We start from the raw sequence: 19682 nt of genomic DNA, 5'->3' as shown, positions 1-19682 counted from the left end.
ATTCTGCTAAGCTTGCCTTGCTCGCATTCCCTGCATTCTTTTAATGCATGGAAACGTAGCCAAGCCATACACTAACCAACATAAAAAAAAAAAATCTCCTCAACCCAGAAAAAAAAAAAACCATAAATTTATAATGTTTAATTAAATTTCGTTTTGGCTCACCATTGCTGATCGCTGGTATGACCCCCGCTGCTTTTGAAAATTTTTTTGATTTTTATTTTTTTTCCTTTATACATACCTAATTTACTTATTTCGAATATCCTATATTATATTTCCATCTTTTCTATTTATACTCCACCGTTTATATATACCTATTTTTATAAATTTTTTTTCCTCCTTAGGGATTAAGCCTCCTATTTTTTTTTCATTCCACTAAAATTTTTTTTTTGAGTTGCCTGCTGATTGTAGTTCAATACTTGTGTTATTTTTGGAAGTGAAACTTGGTTTGCTAGTTTTTGATTGAAGCAACATGTCTATGATGAAGTACAACGAAATATATTGAATTTTATTAGCAATGAACATGGAGTAGACTTATAATTTCCAAGGGACAGGGTGACGTAATGGGGTAGGGTAAGAATTTTAGGGATTTCCAGAACCTTCGCACCACTGGAAATCATGGAAGGGTGGGTATAGAATCGTGTGGGTCGACTTCCATCGCAAGTACTCACGCCCGCGAGAGTTTGGAACACGCCGACGAAAGCCCCTAGTACTTTTCGGGTACGCCCTATGATTGTGCCATGTAATGTCCGTTATGCTCGGAATAGGCATAGTGTTGTTTTCGGAGCTCGCTCCCGGTAGAGTCACGGGATTCTAAAAAATTTAAAGTTTATGTAGTAGGAGTCGAGACGCGGTCAAACGAACCCCCCCCCCCCCCCCCCTACCTCCGCCAAGTTACCGAATGAGCACGGAACCAAAGAATCCCCCCGGCCGTGACCTCGACATCCCCTCCAATCCATCCCCTACTCACGGATAGAAATATATCGTGGAAATGTTACATACATTTTTGGCGCCCAACGTGGTGCAGGTTTTTTTTTCAATGCTATCTACTGTCTATACCCAGTTGGACGCGAGGGTGTAACGTTGTTACATAAATTTTTGGCGCCCAACGTGGGTCACTAGCCAAAGTCATAGTGACAGTAAAAAGTATTGGTAACTTTAGCAACAAAATTAGCTATTGGCTCGTCTCACCTATTGCTCGTTTGTATTCATATGCTTAATGCTGACTTTAGTTTTCTCTAAACGATCTGGTCATTGCTCCGATACAATTTCAGAATATTGCGGATTCTGCTTGGATCCTAATACTGGTTGTTCCTCTGAGTTTTATGGGGAAGTCGTCGAGTCTACGACGAAGGGAAGCTTAAGTGATCATCCGGAATTGAGAAAGTAGTTCCCATGTTGACGCATCCTGTCGGGCTAGTCAAACTTGTTGTCTGGAATGTGTATATATGCTGCTTGCGTATTCATACCGAACAAGCGAGATTGGTTTAGGTCGCGTCCTCCAAGCTACAGTTAATTCAGCGGATATTAGTTTCAATAGATTGAATTGTGAGGTTGATTCGGATTTGGTATTGTTACTCTTTGCGCATAGCATACGGTTGCATACAATTGCAGAATATTGCATATTTGGTTTCGGCCGGATATCAGTACTGATTGTCCCTGTACGGGTGATGGAAGCACAGAGATGGCGGTCCCAGATTTGGTCTTCACTCATACCCTTACCATTGGCGGGGATTATTCCAGCGGCAGCGGTGGCTGCATATGGTTGTCTGGAACTAGCGCGTATGCTGCTTGCGTATCCTTGCCGAATCATATGTGGACACTTAAACCAGTGCACTGATACTAAGACAATGCAAATTAGAAACCATAGCCCAAACCAAATCAATTCTTTTGTCGCTGTTCCAAGGATTCGCAACTCCTATCCCTATCTTATTATGTCACCCATTAAATGTCACCCTAGGAAAAATTTGGTAGAATATAGTAAAAAAAAAAAAAAAATAAAAAAATCTTATAAAAAATGCCGCTGCGACATAGTCCTCAGCAAAACAATCCGCTGAGTTCGGAAAACTTTTGCGGCATTTGTTGCTCCGAAATGTTCAATACTCAGCCGTGTTTTTGTACTCCGTGCAATCACGTTTTCCATAAAGCATGTCTGGAAGAATGGTTCCCTCATCACGATGATTGTCCGAACTGTAGCCGAGTATGTACGTTATCGCAAGCAAAACTAGTTGTTGGCAATTGTTCTCCAAACAAGCCGCAGCCGGAACCAACAGAACTACCCGGTCCCTCGGGAATTACTACTCGAAGTCTTGCCAAAGCTTTGGAGGTCGTACAGACCCCGGCAAATGGAAATTTTCAGACAGAGACGGGAAAGATATCCGAGGGAAATGGCAAGAATACCCAATTGAGCCAAATTCCAACTGTAGGTTCAGTCCCGGTAGAACGAACCACTAGGCCCACTCGTTCCAAAAGAACTCGAGCACCAGCCAAAAAGCAGGTACCGATGTTCCCGCCAGGTCGATCTTCCGGTCCGGAAGTAGTGTGTTTGTCGGGATTGGATGCTAGCCGTAGCTCCAACCAGACTGAAGCTCCGTCAGCTAATGTCGCCACTCACTCTAGCCCTTGGGAAGCACCCAACGCACGGACAGCCCCTCTAAGCCAGGGGTTGGACTTGGATGTCCTCCAACAGATAATTGCGCGCACTGTGGCCAGAGCCATATCCACTTTGCAGATTCAGCCGCCAGCGAGTCCCCAGGAAGGGTATGCGAGGCCAAATATCCCAACACCAGTTTCATGTATAAACAGCATGACTAGCCTGCGAACGGCCAAGACGGCCAACATTATGCAAAAGTGGAATGTTCCTTTTGATGGTTCTACCGAAGGTTAAGGGGTAGAAGAATTCATTTACCGAGTCAAAACATTAACCGATGAAACCTTGGATAGCGATTTACTCGGCCTTTGCAAACATTTGCACATCTTGCTGGTTGGCAAAGCGCGCGATTGGTATTGGAGATACCACAAGCAGGTAGATCGCATCGTTTGGACAGAATTTTGTGCAGCTCTTAGACAACAATATAAAGACTATCGTTCGGAGTTTATGAGCAAGGAATTGATTCGAGCTCGAAAGCAACACGTCGGAGAACCCTTCGTCGCTTTTCACGACGCCGTGGCTGGTCTGATAGATAAATTTGGCATTAAAATGGCGGAAGAGGAATTAATAGAAATATTAAAAGCAAATTTGCTTCCCGAAACCCGTCACAAAATCTTATACCAGTCCATTAGCTCAGTTGGTCAATTGAGAAGATTAGTACAGATGCATGAAAATCTAGTGCAGGAGTTACAGAAATCTGACAAGTCTCGGCCACAGGTCGGCCGTCGTTCGATACATAGTCTGGAGGAATCGCGCCCTGAAAGCGATCAAGAAGAGTATGAGGATATCAGCGTAGAGCCCATTCAAAGTTCGACGGCTAAGCGTTCTTGTTGGAATTGTGAGGAGCTTGGACATGGGTGGGAAAATTGTATGGCAGATAGGCGGATATTTTGTTACGGCTGTGGAGCTCCGAATGTCTATAAGCCGTCTATAAGTCTATAAGAATTTTTAATGAAAAACCACATGAAGCCCCAAAACGAATCCAGCGTTTAAGAAAATATTATGATAATGTCAAAAATAACCGTAGACTGTTAGTTTCCGCTATTATTAATAGTCCCAAGGATATGCGCAGTTATGCCGAAGTATCCTTTCTGGGTCGAACAGAACAGGGGCTGTTAGACACCGGCGCAAGTATCAGCTGTATAGGTGCTGAAGTAGCTCAGACTGATTTTTCATCCTTTTCTGAATATAAACTAATAAAAGCCACTGCAAAAACTGCAGATGGCCAAAGTCAACAGATACTGGGGGTATTAAATGTCATCATGCGTTATCGAACTATCGAGAAACCCATGAAGTTATATATAATTCCATCCCTGACACAAAATCTAATCCTAGGTCACGATTTTTGTAGATCCTTTTCGCTGGCCCCAGACATCATTGCAGCTGTCGAGATAAGCTCGAAAGACGATGAGGCAGCCGAACCAGATCCCTTACGGTATCCTTTAACTAGACAGCAAAACCAACAACTCGAGGTAGTTAAACAGTTATTTCCCAACGCGACGGAGGGACTAGGGCGTACGGCCTTGCTTAATCATCATATCGATGTAGGTCAGGCCGCCCCCGTAAAACAACGCTTTTACCCGGTTAGCCCAGCGGTGGAAAAGTTGCTTTATGCTGAGGTAGATCGCATGCTCCAACTAGGCGTTATCGAACCGTCATCCAGTGATTGGAGTTCGCCAATGCGACTGGTTCTCAAGCCCAACAAAGTCCGTCTGTGTCTCGATGCTCGAAGACTGAATGAAGTCACCCGTAAGGATGCCTACCCATTACCAAGTATCGATGGTATTTTTGCCCGGTTGCCCAAGGCAAATATCATAACCAAGCTGGACCTAAAAGATGCATATTGGCAGATCGAACTCTCTGAGGATTCCAAGTCACTAGCTGCTTTTACGGTCCCGGGAAGGCCTTTATATCAGTTTAAGGTTATGCCTTTTGGCCTGTGTAACGCTCCATCCACTATGTGTCGTTTGATGGATGAGATCATTCCCCCGGATTTGCGTTACTGCGTCTTTGGATACTTGGACGATCTCTGCATCGTATCAGCAGATTTCTCTTCCCATCTAGCCGTGCTGGTAGGACTCGCTGAACAGTTCAGAAAAGCCAACCTGACTCTGAATATTAAGAAGAGTCAGTTCTGTGTCACCAGCGTAAATTATCTTGGATACGTCATCAGTAATGGAGGTATTTGCACTGATCCCTCCAAAGTAGCTTGTATAGTGAACTGGCCACCGCCAAGGAATCTAAAACAGGTTCGCGGCTTTCTTGGGGTCTGTGGCTGGTACCGGAGATTCATCCAGAATTTCTCTGAGCTATCCTGTCCTATCACCGAGCTTCTTTCCAACAAAAAGAAATTTATTTGGACCCCGGAAGCACAAGTCGCAATGGACTCTTTAAAAACCGTGTTGACTTCTGCTCCAGTGCTCGAAAACCCAGACTTCGAACAGAAATTTTTCCTCCACTGTGATGCTAGTGATTTTGGTAAAGGAGCCGTGCTCGTGCAATTGGTGGATCTGCAGGAAAAGCCAATAGCGTTTATGTCGAAAAAACTAAGTCGTGCGCAACGTAACTATAGCGTTACGGCGCGCGAGTGCTTGGCCGTAATTCTGGCCATCGAAAAATTCCGTTGCTATCTGAAACTGCAGGAATTCGAAGTGGTTACTGATCATTCCAGTTTGTTGTGGCTAATGCGCCAGCAAAACGTGTCGGGGAGGTTAGCTCGATGGATTTTTAGATTGCAGCAATTTAAATTCTCGATATCGCACCGAAAAGGAAAAGATCACATTGTCCCCGATGCTCTTTCCCGATTACATGAACCTGAAGTATCCGCAGTAGTGATGAGTCCTGTGATAGATCTCGAATCCGATGCCTTTCAGGATGAGAGCTACCAACAGTTAAAAGAACAGTATCAGAAAAATTCCTCTCAACTGCCCGATCTGAAGATTATCGACCAATTTCTGTACATTCGAACCGAACACGCAGATGGAAAGGCGGAGCAAGACAGTCGAACTTGGAAGTTATGGGTTCCCGAGCGATTGAAGACCGACGTTCTTAAACAAGCTCATGACAATCCTACTTCAGCGCATGCCGGCATGCAAAAGACCATAGAAAAAGTTCGAAGAAGTCTGTTTTGGCCCGGCTTAGCTAAAGATGTTCGAGAGTATATTCGTAGTTGTGAGGTGTGCAAAGCTCCTAATTATACTCTGCGGCCACCCATGGGAAACCTACCAACTTGTCGACCATTTCAACGATTATACATAGATCTGCTTGGACCTTATCCACGCAGCAAAATGGACATGTTGGTTTGCTAATTGTCTTAGATCACTTCAGTAAATACCATTGGCTACACCCCCTGAAGAAATTTACTTCCGTATTAATCCAAGAATTTCTGCTAAAGCATATCTTTCATGCATATGGGGTGCCTGAAACTATTGTTAGCGACAATGGAAAACAATTCAAAGCTACAGAATTCAACGCATTCTTGACACAGCTGGGAATTAAACATATGTACACGGCACTATACTCTCCCCAAAGTAATGCGGCGGAACGAGTAAATCGTTCATTGTTAGCTGCCGTGCGAGCATATCTTCAGCAGGATCAGACATACTGGGATCAGCATCTCTCAAGTATATCTTGTTCGCTGCGATCGTCACTACATCAGTCCTTAGGTTGTTCACCATATCGAGCCCTGTTTGGCTTAGATATGCTCACTCATGGGACGGATTATAAGCTTCTGCAGGATTTAGACTTGCTGGAAGAACCCGTTGTCCCGGTAGCTAGGTCAGACAATTTAGCTCTAATTCGAAAAGATATACAGGGCAATATTAAGAAAGCGTATGAGCGCAACGTTGCTCAATACAATTTACGAGCCAAGCCTGTGTCGTTCCGAAAGGTCAGGAAGTATTTCACCGAAATTTTTCCTTGAGCAAATTCACGCAAAATTTTAATGCCAAATTGGCTCCTAAATTTCTGAAATGTCGCGTGCGGAAAAAACTGGGTAATTGTTTCTACCTTCTGGAAAATCTGCAGGGCCGAGAAATAGGAACCTTTCATGCGAAATACATTCGATCCTGATTCCCGCTAATATTCCGTCTAACGGTGGCATATTATCGGGTGGTGTAACGGTTGCAGTTGGACAATACCGATTCAAAATAGGTTATCGCTATGGTGCTCGGATATCGCATGCAATAACCTTGGGCCAATTATCGCTGCAGGGCATAGTATAGTTGGGGATGGTGCAAGCAAGCTCGAGGTAGGGAACAGCTGAGCTGAGCTGCCGTAAGTGCTGTGCAGCGCATCGCACCGGAGCTTTCGAAGCCGAGCTTTAAGATCGGTAAGCTCTAATTTAAGCAGTGCAAAAGCACCAGAACGTTCTCTTTCGAAAATTTGAATCTGTGCAGCCGGTGGCTATCTCCGAGTCGGTAGCAAATATATAACTAAATCGACCACGTGTAAGCCCAAAAGAATAGAAAAGTAACCCAAATAAGTGCCACAAAGACAAACCGAAAAGAAATAAAACGGAACGGGGAAAATCCCACACGGTGGGCGCGCCGCAAAAATCGGGCGAAAATTAATAACCGTGCGCCGAGAAAACTGGCAAGAAACTACCCTGGCGAAAAGTGCATATTTGCCTGGCCTCGCCAGCAAGTGTTGTTCTTGTTGCAAACCCGTGCGTCCCGCAGCTCGGCCAGGAGAACCCAACGCTCGTGTCTCCGTGGAAAAGTCCGGAAAACCGGTATGTTAAAGTGCCCTGTAGGGAAAATTTAGATTTTTTTCTTAGCCCTCGTGGTTTTGGTTCTGTTTCGCCCATAGGGCCCTGGCCCCGAGCGGTAGCCACCCGGCTCTCCCAAAGTTCTGCCCCACCCACACCAAACTCCCACCCTTGACGGGAGTACTCTTCGGAGTCGACCTTGGTGTGGGGCCGAGATTTTTTTCCTTTTGGAGTCGTTGAAGCATCCACCTGCCCGGCGACATAACCTCCACCGGCCATAACCCTTGCGCCATATCTAACGTACGCGCATAGAGGGCAAAAAGGGCATAGAGATCACGCCCCCCCCCCCCCTCCCCTATGCGCCGCTAACTCGCTGTCTGCGACGGCCCAGAAGACGCCGCCACGGATCCGGACCCAGATTTCGTAGCATAGTGTAGTTTTAATTGTAATTTTTTTTTGGTTCCTTCTGAGCACTTATATGACTATGTAACTTTCCTTAACTCTGCGTCACAGTCCTACCTCGATAGGCGGGAATGTGAAAGTTCTCAAAACGGGATTTATTTTTGCGGGTTGGAGACCGAAAAACTTAATCATAAAGTAACAGACTACAAAAAAAAAAAAAAAAAAAACCTTTTTCATACCCCCTCTATTTACCAATCCCCCTCCAACCTGGGCACACATTAACATGGTTTCCACAGCTCCACAACGAAAGGCGCCTTTCAGCGAGGGACCACTGTATTAAAGCCGTACGTGACCCAATTTCAATTTTCTCCTTTGCGCCTGTCTTCGTCAAAATCTAAAACGCATGCGCAGCGGCCAGCCGCTGCTGATAAGAGAGCGCAACGCTTGCGTTCCACACGCTCGAAGCTTTTCGGTTACTTCGGTGCCAATTCTGCTAAGCTTGCTTTGCTCGCATTCCCTGCATTCTTTTAATGCATGGAAACGTAGCCAAGCCATACACTAACCAACATAAAAAAAAAAATCTCCTCATGCCAGAAAAAAAAAAATCCATAAATTTATAATGTTTAATTAAATTTCGTTTTGGCTCACCATTGCTGATCGCTGGTATGACCCCCGCTGCTTTTGAAAGTTTTTTGATTTTTATTTTTTTTTCTTTATACATACCTAATTTACTTATTTCGAATATCCTATATTATATTCCTATCTTTTCTATTTATACTCCACCGTTTATATATACCTATATCTATAAATTTTTTTTTCCTCCTTAGGGATTAAGCCTCCTATTTTTTTTTCATTCCACTAAAATTTTTTTTTGAGTTGCCTGCTGGTTGTAGTTTAATACTTGTGTTATTTTTGGAAGTGAAACTTGGTTTGCTAGTTTCTGATTGAAGCAACATGTCTATGATGAAGTACAACGAAATATATTGAATGTTATTAGCAATGAACATGGAGTAGACTTATAATTTCCAAGGGACAGGGTGACGTAATGGGGTAGGGTAAGAATTTTAGGGATTTCCAGAACCTTCGCACCACTGGAAATCATGAAAGGGTGGGTATAGAATCGTGTGGGTCGACTTCCATCGCAAGACCTCACGCCCGCGAGAGTTTGGAACACGCCGACGAAAGCCCCTAGTACTTTTCGGGTACGCCCTATGATTGTGCCATGTATAATGTTACGGCTACGGGCTGGTTAAATCTTGTTGGCAATGCAGCCTCAGCAGGAAAGGGAATCGGGGTTAGTGCACTATACTGCGCTCTGGGCTCAGCTCGCCGGATGGGGTCGGGGTCTTTCCTATCCCTATACTTCCTTGTTCTCGCCATATTATAAAAATTTAAGTGCACTGACACAGAATCTACTTTGATCAAAAAAAAAAAAAAACAAATGTAATCAATCCCCGGTCGGCATAGATGGCAAGAAGGAATCCGGTAGTCGCGTATTTAATTTAGTGATCCTAGGTGTAGGAGATCACTAGTTCCTCTATACCCTCCCTACCTTCGGCAATGCGTGGAACGATGTTGGCATGGCCCCTAACGTAACTACCGCTGCATTATTACACTCGATGCATGTTAATTCAAAATAGTTCTATTAATCAAGATTCAAAAGATTCATATATAACAAAAGGTTCATTAACTTAAGAATATAAAATACAATTCATAGCAAAACTGAGCCTTTTTACTCACGAACTTTAACATTTCCATTCAATACGAAATTAATGATCATTACCAAATTCAAACACTTTCCTTGACGAGCTCGTTGGGCCCAATGAACTGCTTCGGTAGCTGTGGAAAAATATTAATTATATAAAAATAGTAAAGAATTAAAGAATGATATTTTGGCCGACATTGCCAGAGTGAATCAAGGCTTAACATTGAGTTGATTAGGAAAGGACTTAAGACATATGATAAAGAAATTAATTCTATAGGAAAGATATTCCTTAATATAACTGTATATGTTTATATGATTTTACATTTAAAGTCAAATTTAATTGAAGTGCAAACACAAGAATGCAAGCAAAAGAAAAGAACAAGACAAAGCAAAGAGAATGTCGATGATCAAATTAATGCACGTTTATATGTGTGTGCATACGCACGCATATGTCCGAATTCTCTTCGAACGAAAGCTCGCTCTTGGCGCTATCTTGGTGAGCTATCACGCTCTCCCTTTCATTACGCTGCACCGCTGCTATACCCTGCTATTTCGCGGGTATGTTCGTACTCACGAATCGATGATCACATGTTGTCCACGACACAGGTCACCCTAGATTCCGATTCCTGATCTTGTATTCACATCTTCTGCACAATTTTAGCTGACATAAATTTCCACTTTAATTCCTAGGCGTTGTCGATTCCGCATCAAGGATGTTGAGTTGCATCTCGCAAGATACGATTAGAGGGCATTCAAAAGTCGATACAGATCGTCCGTACAACGGAAACGCTGGTAATTCGAAGCGGCCAAAAAGAAGACACTGGAGGTTGCGTGGGGCGGTTAGGCGTGAGAGCGCCAAAGCACGGCAGACCTCCAGTGACCAAGAGATTCTGTAATAGATTCGGAATTCAGTGAATGTACCAAACCTGCTTTCCTCTATAATCACCTTCTTTTTCTCTACGTAGCACTTTGCACTTTCACCACACAATATAGCTTGATCTTGCTTTTTAGTCGATTCTCCGCCGACTTGCAGTTATGTAATTTGGTATGTATTATGTAATACAGGGACACGTGAACTTCCACTAGAGTTTGGCACTATTGGCACAGGCACAACCGAAGTGTTTTGGGAGAAAAATGGAATTGATCCGCGTGTTCACCGTCGCTGTCGGCTTAAGCGGCATAGACGAGCTTTAACGGGATCCTTCAATGGAATTCGGTCTCGAGAGACGAAAAAGAACATTCGAGCAATTAAAGCTCCATATTCGAAGTAGCTGTTTTTAAAGCCTTGGTGTTCAAACTAATCAAGTTGGCGCGTGATTTGAATCTGCTTTATATCTGGGAAATTATTAGGGAATTTAATCTGGGTTTGCTTCACTGGCCACTCCACTCTCCACCACCAGATTATGTCCCGGAGTGATCGACAGGGATCGTAATCGAAAAGAAAAGAAGGACAGTGAATTAGCGGGTTTGAATATCCTTTACGTGGTATACTCCCATTTTCTTTCCTTTCTCGTTCGATAATTCGTAATAAACAGGACTTAGCTTTTTCGTTACTGTTGCTGTCACAAACACCTGCGCTATTTTATGGCTGAATTGCTTAGACGCGTTGCTTTGGGAGAAATTGCGAACGTAAACCTGATCTCCGACGTTGAATTGTATGTTTCTACTCCTCAAATTGTATACCCTCGCGTTGGTTGCATGAGCCTTTGCATTGTTGACCTTTGCTGCATACCTTGCCAACTGCAGAGCATCGGGGTAATTAACTCTAGAATCATCTGATAGCAAGTTAAGTTTCCTGAGCAATTCGTAATCCTTGCCATTCAAAATCATGTTTTGCCCAAACGTAAGGAAGTAAGGAGAATATCCGGTGGTTGTATGTAGACTGGATCGAATAGCACCGTTAATCTCATTCAGTCGTTGATCCCAGGTAGTGTGATCTTTCCCCACGTACGCACGGATCGCCGCCAAAACCGATCGGTTTAAGCGCTCGCTTGCATTCGCTTGAGGCGAATAAAAAGCGGTACAAATATGTTTAATTGAAAATCGAGCTAGAAAAGCCTCAAAGAATCCTGATCGAAATTGAGAACCATTGTCCGTTAAGATGGATTCCAGCACTCCAAACGTAAAGAAAATGGAATTTTCTAAGTACTCGCAAATCTTTCCGGAAGTGAATCGTTTCAATGGACAGAGGAAATGGAATTTTGTACAATGATCCACGATTATTAATAATCCGATATTCCCTGCCTTTGAACGAGGGTATGGACCTAACAGATCCATGTAGAGTCGTTGAAACGGTCTCTCTGATTGCATTGGCTTTCCCAATGGTGGTCGTAATACTATATTGGGACTTTTGGTCTGTTTACAAATGACACAATTATTCACATACTCTCGGATTTGAACCAACATCTTGGGCCAGAACAGGTATCTCTTAAGTTTTTCAACGGTTTTACCCATCCCGCCATGTGATGCGCTAGGAGAATCATGGGCTTGTTTGATAACACTACTGACTAGGCCAGAGGGTACCCATAATTTCCACGACTGGTGGTCAGATTCAGAATCTCCAATCGAAGCTTCGGTGCGTTTGTATACATAGCCATCTGTTATTTTTAAATCTGGAAGTTTCTCTTGGTTCTGCTGAATGCGTTCAATTAAATCCAGATATTCCAACGAAGTGAAATGCTCGGACTCTAAATCGATGATCGGCCCTAGATCTATAAACTCATCTACTGACGATTCATTTTGCCTTGACAGAGTGTCAGCAATAACATTTTGTGAACCCTTCCGGTGTTCAATGCGAAAATCAAAACCCTGTAACTGTATAGCCCATCGCGCGAGCCTTCCAGACAAATCCTTTTGTCGCATCAACCACTGCAATGCTGCATGGTCGGTTATTACTAAGAATTCCTGGCCTTCTATGTAAGCTCAAAATTTCTTAATTCCCTTAATAACTGCTAGACATTCTAGTTCTGTAACGGAATAATTCCGTTGAGCTTTGGATAACTTAACCGACATGTATCCAATTGGCATTTCGAAGCCTTCTTCATTCTCTTGAGCTAGGACGCACCCGAGACCAAAAGAACTAGCATCACACAATAAGATGAATTTCTTAGAAAAATCAGGAGTTCTGGGGATTGGAGCTGATGTTAATCTTCGTTTCAATTCTTCAAAAGCATTGGTTGCGGTTTCATTCCATATCAAGGAAGTATTCTGTTTCTTAAGCATCTCGGTCAATGGATAGCTCACGGAGGCATAATTCTCGACGAAACGTCGATACCATCCGGATAAACCGAGAAACCGTCGTAACTGCTTTACCGTTGTTGGAATTGGGAAGTCGTTGATTGCCTGAATCTTCAATGAATCAGTCTTGATCTGACCATCCGAAATTATGAAACCGAGATATTTAATCTCTCTCATGCAGAACTTAGATTTTCGAACGTTGATAGTGATATTCGCTTTTCTTAAGCATAGTGCGATTTCTTGCAAAAGAATCAAGTGCGAATCAAAGTCATCCGATAGAACAAGCAAGTCATCGAGATATACAAAAACTCGATTCCGTAAATGTGGGGGTATGACATGGTCCATTAAGCGGCATAAAGTCTGAGGTGCATTTGTCATACCAAATGGCATGACCTTATATTGGTACAGTGGACGATTCGGAACGGTAAACGCAGTATACGGTCGTGATGGCTCGTCCAATGGTATTTGCCAGAAAGCATGTTTCATATCAAGACCAGTTATATACCGCGCTGGAGGTAAGCGGCTTAAGATCCCGTCAATATGTGGTAAGGGGTAAGCATCCTTCCTCGTGTATTTATTGATCTCGCGAGAGTCTAAACACAACCGAACCTTATCACCTTTTTGAACAAGAACACAATTACTACTCCAAGGACTGCAAGAAGGTTCTATGATATCGAGAGCTAACATGTTATCTACCTCAGCAAACATAAGTTTTTCGCGCGCAGGGGAGATTGGCCAGTGTCTTTGTTTAATCGCCTTAGCATCACCTACGTCGATCGAGTGCGAAATAATGCTGGTTCTGCCCAATCCGTCTCGTTCGTACGAAGGAAAAATTTCGACGACACCTTGCAGTCTCTCCTGCTCTTTACTAGAAAGTTTGTGTAACTTGGGTGAGCTTTCCTCATCCTCCGTGGGACCTATATCTAACTCAGAGACACTTTCGCTCATGAGTCGATCAGCAAGTTTAAATTTCCTAAAAAAGTCAATTCCTAAGTAAACCTCTTGGGTTAAGTTTGGTATGATGAAAAAATCTATACTTTCCGTGAGACTACGATATGTAATAGTCGCTGTGAAAATGCCCTCAACCGAGCATTTGGTTCCGCTGGCTGTTTTAACCCTTCCCGAACACTTACGTGATTTCGGATGGTTAAGGAGAGCACGGGCGGCATTGTTGCCAACGCAACTAACCGACGCTCCAGAATCTAACAAGGCGTTGTAAACCTTGTCTTCAATCGTGATGGGTGTGTACAGACGGTTATCTCCCGTACTGAATATGGAAGCAATTAAGCATTTTCGAGTGCTAACAACTGTTTTCCAAAATTGATATGGTACAAAGATCGCCAAATATCCTATTTCTAGCTTTTTTGTAATTTGACAGTCTTACATGTAAGGGTAAATATCTGGTTGGTCGTTTATGCGATAAAAATCCTGAGTCCATAGCGGTTTTACCTAAACCCTCATCTATAGTCTGACTGATGCTTTCGCTATGTTTTGGTACGGATGTGCCTACAGGGGGTTCGTTGACACATCCCGCAGCCGGTTTTCCGAAGGATGGCACTTAGAGTAACGTGGCTTGTAAACATTCTTGGTTCCACAACCGTAACAGAATATGCTTCTAGGTTCCACACAATCATCCCCTCTATGCCCTATCTTATCACAATTCCAGCAGGACATCTTATTACGCATGATCGCTGATATTATTGGTTCAGGCTCCTCAAGGTGTTCCCTCTCCGGAGAGATCTCGGAGATGTTGCGCCGGTTTACAAAAGGCGTTTTGTAAGAAGGGTTTCGAAGTTCCGAATAAAATTGTTCGTGCTTTTTAACCTCTAAAAGTAATTTCTTTATCGAAGTGATATTCAAATGTAGTAACTCGTGATGAAGTGTACTTTTCGAATTGTCAATCAACAGTTTAACAAGGTCGCATTCTGGTAGGCTACGCTCGAGTCTATTCACCAACTCTTCTATACTATTCTGATAGGAATCAAAAGGTTCATTTTCCCCTTGCTTTCGTTTCGCGATTCTACGCCATATGTCGTCATCAGTGGCAGCATCGTCATATTTATCCCTAAATGCCAGACAAAAAGTCTCCCACGCGAACTCTTCATGTTTACGATGGAACTGCCAGAACCAATCACCTGCTTTTGCGGATAACAATAAGTGCAAATGATCGCAAACCAGCTGGAAATTGTTTCCCAGTGTCTGTGCCGTCAAGGAACGTACCCGGTAAATAAATTCTGTGGCCGATAGACCGTCCTTACTACCGTCAAACTTTACTTTCCAGTTTTGAATAACATGTCCTACCTTTTCTGGTGAAATTGAAACTGAAGAGCGATTGCTAGTATTCCTTAAGTCTGCCTCTTGGCTTGCTCTACTCCTAACGTCTGCTGGTACATGCTGATAATTCGAAGCCTGCTCCGCAAGTCCCGATCTCAATTGAAACGAACTCAGCTGATGGCTCAATGCTGTCTCTATATGAGCGGTTAGCTTCTCCAACAACGTCTTTTGTTGGGTGCCCATCATTGACCTTACCAAATTAACAATTTCACTTTTATCCATGGCGTTAGATGAATTCAGCGATTGGCTAGTTGGGTCTGTAGGGTTAGGATTTCCCTCCCTTTGCTTAGATCTCGTTACTATATTTGACTTGGGAATAGCGCCTCTGCCTCTACCTCGAAATCTACTTCCACTTGGCCCTGGCGCATCGAGGGGAATTCCTTCAGTGTTCGAATCTCCTACCTCTGCAAGGTCCGCGTGATTTAATTCCGTCGCCAAATCAACATTTCCCCGAACTAACAATTCTGTCCGCGACAGGTTGGACAACTCGGTGAACTCTTAAGCCAATCGGTCAAACAGGAATGGTGAAATTGATGTTGACACGGTGTCGTGGCAAACAATTGATCTTTCTCAAGTTTATCGTGGCAAATGCGACAATAGCCATGCTGATTTAATGCAGTTTCAAAGCTATTATCTTTACTGGCCATATTTCCTCTTAATTTTATTTTATTATTTTTTTTTTTTCAATCAGCAAAATATTTTCTGTCTTTTCCACAAATGCCAATTCTACATCGATGTGTAACTCCTCTCTTCTGCCTCTATGATTATTGAATTAAATGGATATTAAAGGTTCCTATTAGACTATGTTTGATACTCGTCGGGAACTCAAAGTTTCTCTAAGACCCGCCATTCCAAGTACCGAACAAGTCATGTTCCTATAAAGTTGAAAGTGGTCGTGCGTCTGGTTGGGTCGATCAATACAAAATCCTGAATTGCAATCGCAAATTCCACAGCTCAGATACACGGCACTAACATCTTTATTCTACTAAACTATTTTCTTCAGACATCTATACAGTTCACGCCGTCATTTCTTGGTAGACCAATCCCTACTCAGTCGAATTGAAATCTCCATTCCAAAAGCTGACTACACGTCTACACGATATACCGAATTTTCTAATTAACAGGCTAATGGATGTATTAACAGAGCTTAACCGTGAAGCACGAAGGTTACTCCAACCGTTCGGAATTATCCTCATCTGGAAATAATCGTATCTTTTCTACACTTTTCCGATTATAACACGTCGTTTCGTCTTCGGGCCCCACGTTGGGCGCCATTTTATAATGTTACGGCTACGGGCTGGTTAAATCTTGTTGGCAATGCAGCCTCAGCAGGAAAGGGAATCGGGGTTAGTGCACTATACTGCGCTCTGGGCTCAGCTCGCCGGATGGGGTCGGGGTCTTTCCTATCCCTATACTTCCTTGTTCTCGCCATATTATAAAAATTTAAGTGCACTGACACAGAATCTACTTTGATCAAAACAAAAAAAAACAAATGTAATCAATCCCCGGTCGGCATAGATGGCAAGAAGGAATCCGGTAGTCGCGTATTTAATTTAGTGATCCTAGGTGTAGGAGATCACTAGTTCCTCTATACCCTCCCTACCTTCGGCAATGCGTGGAACGATGTTGGCATGGCCCCTAACGTAACTACCGCTGCATTATTACACTCGATGCATCATTGGCATTATGTACTTAGACAGAATGGTTGTTATTTATTCAAAATTCATGTTAATTCAAAATAGTTCTATTAATCAAGATTCAAAAGATTCATATATAACAAAAGGTTCATTAACTTAAGAATATAAAATACAATTCATAGCAAAACTGAGCATTTTTACTCACGAAGGTCAACATTTCCATTCAATACGAAATTAATGATCATTACCAAATTCAAACCCTTTCCTTGACGAGCTCGTTGGGCCCAATGAACTGCTTCGGTAGCTGTGGAACAATATTAATTATATAAAAATAGTAAAGAATTAAAGAATGATATTTTGGCCGACATTGCCACAGTGAATCAAGGCTTAACATTGAGTGGATTAGGAAAGGACTTAAGACATATGATAAAGAAATTAATTCTATAGGAAAGATATTCCTTAATATAACTTAATATGTTTATATGATTTTACATTTAAAGTCAAATTTAATTGAAGTGCAAACACAAGAATGCAAGCAAAAGAAAAGAACAAGACAAAGCAAAGAGAATGTCGATGATCAAATTAATGCACGTTTATATGTCCGAATTCTCTTCGAACGAAAGCTCGCTCTTGGCGTGTGAGCTATCACGCTCTCCCTTTCATTACGCTGCACCGCTGCTATACCCTGCTATTTCGCGGGTATGTTCGTACTCACGAATCGATGATCACATGTTGTCCACGACACAGGTCACCCTAGATTCCGATTCCTGATCTTGTATTCACATCTTCTGCACAATTTTAGCTGACATAAATTTCCACTTTAATTCCTAGGCGTTGTCGATTCCGCATCAAGGATGTTGAGTTGCATCTCGCAAGATACGCTTATAGGGCATTCAAAAGTCGATACAGATCGCCCGTACAACGGAAACGCTGGTAATTCGAAGCGGCCAAAAATAAGACACTGGAGGTTGCGTGGGGGGTTATGCGTGAGAGCGCCAAAGCACGGCAGACCTCCAGTGACCAAGAGATTCTGTAATAGATTCGGAATTCAGTGAATGTACCAAACCTGCTTTCCTCTATAATCACCTTCTTTTTCTCTACGTAGCACTTTGCACTTTCACCACACAATATATGTAGCTTGATCTTGCTTTTTAGTCGATTCTCCGCCGAGTTGCAGTTATGTAATTTGGTATGTATTATGTAATACAGGGACACGTGAACTTCCACTAGAGTTTGGCACTATTGGCACAGGCACAACCGAAGTGTTTTGGGAGAAAAATGGAATTGATCCGCGTGTTCACCGTCGCTGTCGGCTTAAGCGGCATAGACGAGCTTTAACGGGACCCTTCCATGGAATTCGGTCTCGAGAGACGAAAAAGAACATTCGAGCAATTAAAGCTCCATATTCGAAGTAGCTGTTTTTAAAGCCTTGGTGTTCGAACTAATCAAGTTGGCGCGTGATTTGAATCTGCTTTATATCTGGGAAATTATTAGGGAATCTAATCTGGGTTTGCTTCACTGGCCACTACACTCTCCACCACCAGATTATGTCCCGGAGTGATCGACAGGGATCGTAATCGAAAAGAAAAGAAGGACAGTGAATTAGCGGGTTTGAATATCCTTTACGTGGTATACTCCCATTTTCTTTCCTTTCTCGTTCGATAATTCGTAATAAACAGGACTTAGCTTTTTCGTTACTGTTGCTGTCACCATCACCTGCGCTAATTTATGGCTGAATTGTTTAGACGCGTTGCTTTGGGAGAAATTGCGAACGTAAACCTGATCTCCGACGTTGAATTGTATGTTTCTACTCCTCAAATTGTATACCCTCGCGTTGGTTGCATGAGCCTTTGCATTGTGAACCTTTGCTGCATACCTTGCCAACTGCAGAGCATCGGGGTAATTAACTCTAGAATCATCTGATAGCAAGTTAAGTTTCCTGAGCAATTCGTAATCCTTGCCATTCAAAATCATGTTTTGCCCAAACGTAAGGAAGTAAGGAGAATATCCGGTGGTTGTATGTAGACTGGATCGAATAGCACCGTTAATCTCATTCAGTCGTTGATCCCAGGTAGTGTGATCTTTCCCCACGTACGCACGGATCGCCGCCAAAACCGATCGGTTTAAGCGCTCGCTTGCATTCGCTTGAGGCGAATAAAAAGCGGTACAAATATGTTTAATTGAAAATCGAGTTAGAAAAGCCTCAAAGAATCCTGATCGAAATTGAGAACCATTGTCCGTTAAGATGGATTCCGGCACTCCAAACGTAAAGAAAATGGAATTTTCTAAGTACTCGCAAATCTGTCCGGAAGTGAATCGTTTCAATGGACAGAGGAAATGGAATTTTGTACAATGATCCACGATTATTAATAATCCGATATTCCCTGCCTTTGAACGAGGGTATGGACCTAACAGATCCATGTAGAGTCGTTGAAACGGTCTCTCTGATTGCATTGGCTTTCCCAATGGTGGTCGTAATACTATATTGGGACTTTTGGTATGTTTACAAATGACACAATTATTCACATACTCTCGGATTTGAACCAAAATCTTGGGCCAGAACAGGTATCTCTTAAGTTTTTCAACGGTTTTACCCATCCCGCCATGTGATGCGCTAGGAGAATCATGGGCTTGTTTGATAACACTACTGACTAGGCCAGAGGGTACCCATAATTTCCACGACTGGTGGTCAGATTCAGAATCTCCAATCGAAGCTTCGGTGCGTTTGTATACATAGCCATCTGTTATTTTTAAATCTGGAAGTTTCTCTTGGTTCTGCTGAATGCGTTCAATTAAATCAAGATATTCCAACGAAGTGAAATGCTCGGACTCTAAATCGATTATCGGCCCTAGATCTATAAACTCATCTACTGACGATTCATTTTGCCTTGACAGAGTGTCAGCAATAACATTTTGGGAACCCTTCCGGTGTTCAATGCGAAAATCAAAACCCTGTAACTGTATAGCCCATCGCGCGAGCCTTCCAGACAAATCCTTTTGTCGCATCAACCA

Source organism: Drosophila miranda (assembly GCF_003369915.1).
Source record: "Drosophila miranda strain MSH22 chromosome Y unlocalized genomic scaffold, D.miranda_PacBio2.1 Contig_Y1_pilon, whole genome shotgun sequence".
NCBI lineage: Eukaryota > Metazoa > Arthropoda > Insecta > Diptera > Drosophilidae > Drosophila > Drosophila miranda.
This window is presented reverse-complemented; position numbering follows the sequence as displayed.